This window comes from Ochotona curzoniae, unplaced genomic scaffold, assembly GCF_017591425.1.
Source record: "Ochotona curzoniae isolate NIBS_2020 unplaced genomic scaffold, NIBS_Ocur_1.0 contig_2364, whole genome shotgun sequence".
In the NCBI taxonomy this organism is placed as follows: domain Eukaryota; kingdom Metazoa; phylum Chordata; class Mammalia; order Lagomorpha; family Ochotonidae; genus Ochotona; species Ochotona curzoniae.
In genome coordinates, this window is record NW_024465434.1 from 1,530,728 (window position 1) to 1,537,022 (window position 6,295).

Genomic DNA, 6,295 nt, shown 5'->3' on the forward strand with positions numbered 1-6,295 from the left:
GACAATAGGATTCTGGACTCTCTGCCATTGTCCATGTCCGCAATGATGGACATATGACTGTGTATGAAGAACAATACTATAGTAATGATATAGGGGAAATTGGTGAGGGGGTAGATAATTGGGGAGGGGAAAAGGGAAATCCCAGGAGCCTATGGAACTGTATCATAAAATGATAAAAATAATAAATAAAAAAGATTAAAAAATAAAATCTACTAAAATGAAAAAAGAGGAAAAAAAAGAATATTATAATACTCCAGTATCAGTGATAGTGACAGTTTACATAGGAAGTGGGGTTTCCAAGGCCTTTTTCCAGGTGGGAAATCCTGACAGATGTCACAGCTTCTCTCTGACCTGGTACGCATTTATTTCAAGGAAGAAGCAATCCCTACCTCTGTCCCAAGCAGGAAATTTGACATCTAACATCTCTATATCGCTGTGTTCATCTGGGAGATTGAACAGTCATTGAATTCTAACTTCTTGTCACATAAATGCACATATGTTACACACAATCACAGGAAAAATGAAAGCCTTTTTAGTGGCAAATATTTAATGAAAAAGATTATCTCCTCAACTGAAAAGTATTCTTCTTTGAACTCCCCATTCTTGAGTCAGCCTCCATCTTTGTCTGCAAGATTTGATCAAGCACTACCATAATTTTCAGTATCTCTAAGCTGATTTTTTTTTTACTTTGCCTGTATAAGAAAAATCAAGGTTAACCAAAGAATTTACAAGGCTGCTTCAGAATATTCATGGAAAATGGAGTAAAAGAGATGAGCTATTATGGTACAAAGAAAGACTGAAATCCATGCATACTTTGCTTTTGTTTTCCACATATCACACTGTCAATGAACTTTTTGAAGTATACTCACATGCTTTTAAGGTTTATTGATTTTTACACTAAAGTAAAATTTACAGAAAAAGGGGAGATAGAGTGGAAGATCTTCCATCCAATAGTTCACTCCCCAAGTTGCTGCCACGGTTGAAGCTGAGTCTGTCTGAAGCCAGGAGCCAGGAGCTTCTTGCAGGTCTCCCACACAGGTGCAGGTTTCCAAGGATTTGGGTCATCCTCGACTGCTTTCCCAGGCCACAAGTAAGGAGCTGGGTGGGAAATGGAGCAACCAGGGCACGAACCAGCACCCATATGGGATCTTGTGCATTAAAAGCAAGGATTCAGGGCCCAGCACAGTGGTTAAGGTCCTCCCCTTGCACGTGCCGGGATCCCACATGGGTGCCGGTTCTAATCCCGGCGGCCCCACTTCCCATCCAGCTCCCTGACTGTGGCCCGGGAAAGCAGTCGAGGATGGCCCAAAGCTTTGGGACCCCTGCACCCGCGTGCGAGACCCAGAAGAGGCTCCTGGCTTCGGATTGGCATAGCATCGGCCGTTGTGCTCACTAGGGGAGTGGATCATCGGAGGGAAGATCTTCCTCTCTGTCTGTCCTCTCTTGTATATCCACCTTTCCAATAAAAATAAAATAAATCTTTAAAAAAAAAACAGCAAGGATTCAGCCATTAGGCTATCACATCATGTCCATATCAATATCATGGGGTACTATCTCAATCTCAGTATCTGTGGAAATGCAGAATTTAATTTAAAAATTTCCAGCTACTATATACTGCTGGCCTAACTGAATTTACCCAAACTAACCTTGTATAATTTTTCACTTCCCTGATACACTAAGCCTCTTCTCATCTTTTCCTCATTTCCCCATTCTCCTTTAAAAATGTTCCACCTTGTGCAAATTAAAGTTATGTTCAACACATTCTGGCTTGTTTTTTTTTTCCTTTCTATAATAATCATTGCAAACAATGTCTGAGTTTACTAAAACCTGAGCTATTAGACCTCTCTAATTTAGGCTTCTCCTGTGAGAAGTGGGGATTTTTAGTAGTGCTTATGCATGAAGCTGTAATGAGGGATGCATGAGAGGGGGATGTGAAATCCTTGGCACAGTATCTGCCATCCCGGTATAATAGTACTGAGAAATACTTGCTATTTCGATTACTATTAAAAACATCTTTAAAACTGTTATCATTGTTGATAATTCAGCCCCACTTTGAAGTTTTATACTAGACAGTTATATTAATTCTCTAATGCTATTGTATAAAGTGCCACACATTTTTTTTCAGCTTAAAAACAGCAAGAATTTCTTCCCTTAAAATTCCAGAACTTATAAATCTAAACTCAGACTGATTCAACGAACATGAAAATGTGTGCCTCAGGGCTCATCTCTTCAAGCAAGATCCATTTGCTTGTCTTTTCTTAATTGTAGAGGTCAAATACATTTCCTTTTGGCTGGTGGCCTCTTCCTCCATCATCAAAAAGCATGTGTTACTTCTGCAATCCTTGGTCCTCTGTCTCTGCACAGTTCTTGTAAGAAGCTTTTTGAGTACATTGAACTCCAGCAGGTAATAAGGATCATCTTCCCACCTCAAGAGCTGCACAGTCCCTTTTTAATGCAAAATTGCATACTGACAGGTTTTTAGGACAAGGATTATTACTTTTGTGTGGTCAGTACACAATAACTGATAATTTAGCATATAATTAAGCTGTTCTGTACTCTGAACAAGCAATGATGCCTAAGGTTTACAAATTGATCTGTTTGTATACAAAGTAATACCAGACTGAAACTAATTTATGAATTTACCACGTTTTTTCTTAGGTGATCAATGATCATCTTTCAAACAACTGGAACTAAGCTGCCTGGAAGAAAAGGACAAAGAGACATCTAATTTACACTTGTTTAATGTTCATCTACAGGTAGTAGAAGCTTGCGTCATTTTTCATTAATATCTCTTGAATGTGGTCATCTGGAAGCCAAGTTGCATCAATTATGTGAACTTGTATGTATCCTTTGGTTAAGATCATGCTGACAAGATTTAATCTTGTTTCTCTGATAAAACAAGAAATGGCAATGATAACCCTTTTCAAAGTAGGATTTTCAGGCATCTGAGCAAGTTTCTATTTATGTCGTGGGCAAAAGTTTATACTGTGATCCAGTTATTTAACTTCAAATTATGTAGAAAAAGCAAATAATGAATCTGGCATTTGGTTCTCTTAAAGAGGCTTCAGTGCTGAAACACTTCAGAAGATCAGGAAAGATGCTAAGGAATTAATTTATGAGTTAATATCTGAGTGAAAGGAAGAAACAAGCCAGGCTGGAATACGAGGAAAGGGTGAGAGCATCACCTGCAGTACTGGCGTCCCATACAGGTGCAGGTTCAGGTTTCAGCTACTGTACTTCCAATCCAGCTCCCTGCCAATGTGCCTAGAAAAGCAACAAAAGATGTCTCAAGTGCTTGGAACTCTAGGTCCATATAGGAAACCTAGGAGAAGCTTCCAGATCATGGCTTCTGAGCCCAGTACTGGTCATTTGGGGACTGAAGCATTGGATGGAAAATCTCTTTCTGTTTCTTCCCCTCTCTCCTGCTGTAACTCTGACTTTCAAATATGGACAGCTCATCTAGGGCAGCAGGGTTACATCAACTGCTCTACAGAAGTTAGAAAATGAAACAGGTTGAACAATTCTCCTGGCCAAGCTTTGCAGCATATTTCTGGATCTGTGGATATACTACGGTAGACTTTGTCAACAAGTAGACCTTGGAAAGATTTTCTCAGCTCTGGAGCAATAACTTCTCAGAATGATCAAAAGCACTCAAGTAACACCCTTGGGACACTCTTGCACATATCAGGGTTTTTAAGGCATCAGAAAACAACAAAGCAACAGATTGTTCTCTGTCCCATCTGCTGATGTAGCTTGACTACAAGGACTGGCCCCCTTCCTGTCTTCCCTTCCAGACACAGGAGGTAAAAAAACAAATGCTGAAACTTTTGTCTCATCCATCTTCTTCTATGCTTGAACTTTCCCACCCCAATCAGAGCCCTATATGGACATGCATTCCTTTCAACTATGTAAACAATATTAAAAACAAAATAGAAAATTAAGATGAAATAATAAGTCTTTAAAAAGGGTATTGACAAAGGAAATAACAAGGGCAAAGGTGCTAAGGCGAGGATGGACATTCTTTTCAAGAAAAAGAAAGATATCTTAACGCAGCCTGGGTATAGTGGGCATGGGAAAAAAGTAAAATGGGGTAAGTATGTTTGAACGAGCCAGACAACATTTTCTGAGAGTAGTTCAAACCTAAATAGAGAAACCAAATTAAATAATGTTTCCAGATGTTTATTGCGACACTTCAATGCTTGATTATAGATATAAGATATTAGTAACTTAAGCCTTGTAGATTTTCTGGGAGTATAAGGAGAACACAAATATTTTGTAAGACGGTACAAATGAACGCAGTGCTGGATATTTAAATTGAATATGGATTATAGGATGCAAGATCTGCAATAAGAGAGAGAGGTCAGTACATCAGGGTCTTAAAGGCATGGTAGTGATCTTTGTAGGGGCCAGCAGGGTGGTACAGCAAGCTAATCCTCTACCTGAGACATCAGCATCCTTATGGGCATTGGTTCACATCCAGATTGCTCCACGTCTGATCCAGCTGTGCATGGGAAATGTCCCTTGGGGACTCATTCATTCCTCCATCAATTAGGTTTTGAGTATTTCTTGTTTGGAGTCATTGACTTATAACAATGCACAAAACAGGGCCCAGCACGGTGCAGCAAGTGGTTAAAGTCCTAGCCTTGCATGCCCAGGAACCCATATGGGCACAGGTTCTATCCCCGCAGCCCCGCTTTCCTTCCAGCTCCCTGCCTGTGGCCCGGGAAAGCAGTCCAGGACAGCCCAAAGCTTTGGGACCCTGCACCCGCGTGCGAGACCCGGAAGAGGCTCCTGGCTTCGGATCAGCATAGCATCGGCTGTTGCGCTCACTTGGGGAGTGAATCATCGGACGGAAGATCTTCTCTCTGTCTCTCCTCTCTGTATATCTGCCTTTCCAATGAAAAAATAATAAAAATAAATCTTTAAAAAAAATGCACAAAACAGACAAAAAGTCCTGCTTGACTGGATTTTTGAATTTTACTAGAAGAGAGACAATAAACCAAGATATCACATACACACATGCACACCTTTGTTACACATCAAATAAAATGTCAGGTGTGATGAGTGGCCGAGATTAGGGATGGAGAGGTGCCACGGGCATGATCACGTAGAAACCTTCATGAGTCATGACAGATTTTCACCTCTTTCTTTAGTTCGGTGAAGTATTCTGGTTTTGGGGATGATATTATCTGATTTGCATTGATAAATGGATCACTAGGGTTATTGTCCAAAAGACTGAGCTTTAGGGATTAAGAAGAGAAATCTACCAAGATGTTCCTGGAGTGAGGGGGTAAGAGCTAGCGGTTCTTCCCCATGTGAGGACAAGTGTAGTGAAGGTAAAGAAAAGGAGTTGAATTCAGGTGTACTTTGAAGTTAGAATATTAAAAATATTAGGCTCTTGTTCAGCTGTGTGTGAACGGTGACTTTTGGAAATTCGCTTGGCTTGTTCAACCCCAAGAGACAGCTTCCACTAGTCTGGCTTGCTTGGGATTCAAATTTGGCAGCATTTCATGTTTATGGTTGCATTTATACCCTTCTAACAGCTCTGTGTGATGGGTCTCATTAAACATTATGCAAATTACTACATAGCATGCATTGTGTAAGTGGTGTAACAAAGCTAAAATTGGGCCAGTGGTATGGTGTAGTGAGTAAAGTCTTCTACCTAGGAGGTCAGCACCCCATAAGGTTTGAATCCTGGCTTCTCCACTCCCAATTCAGCTCCCTGCTAGTTAGGTTGGGAGGGCCGCTGAAGATAGTCCAAGTGCTTGGGCCCCTGCCCCCAGGTGGGAGACCTGGGAGAAACTCAACGGCTTTTTTTCAAGTTTCACTTATTTATATTTGGAGAGGCAAGGACAGGCATTTGCTGCAGTAGTTAAGACCCTGTTTTGGGATACCTATATCCTATAGTTCAGCGGTTTTGTTTCTGAAGTCATTTCCTTTACTCATCTGTGGAAGGCAGAAGATGGTGTCTCAGCTACTTTGGGGGCTGCCACTCTGGTGGGAAGCCCAAATTTCTGGGATGCTTGCTGTTGGTCTCAGCTAGCCCAGCCTGTTGTACATATTTGAATGGCAGGTATCTCCTCTTTCCCTCTCTGTAATTCCTGATACATTCTATCTCTATATAAATAAATTAAATAAATTAAAGAAAAAAAACCAGAAACACTTGACAGAGAGAAAGAGAGAGAGAGAGAGAGAGAGAGAGAGAGAGAGAGAGAGAGCGAGCATTCCTATTGACTGGATCACTGTTAAAATATACACAACTGCCAGGACAGGACAGGCCAAGCTGAGAACCCAC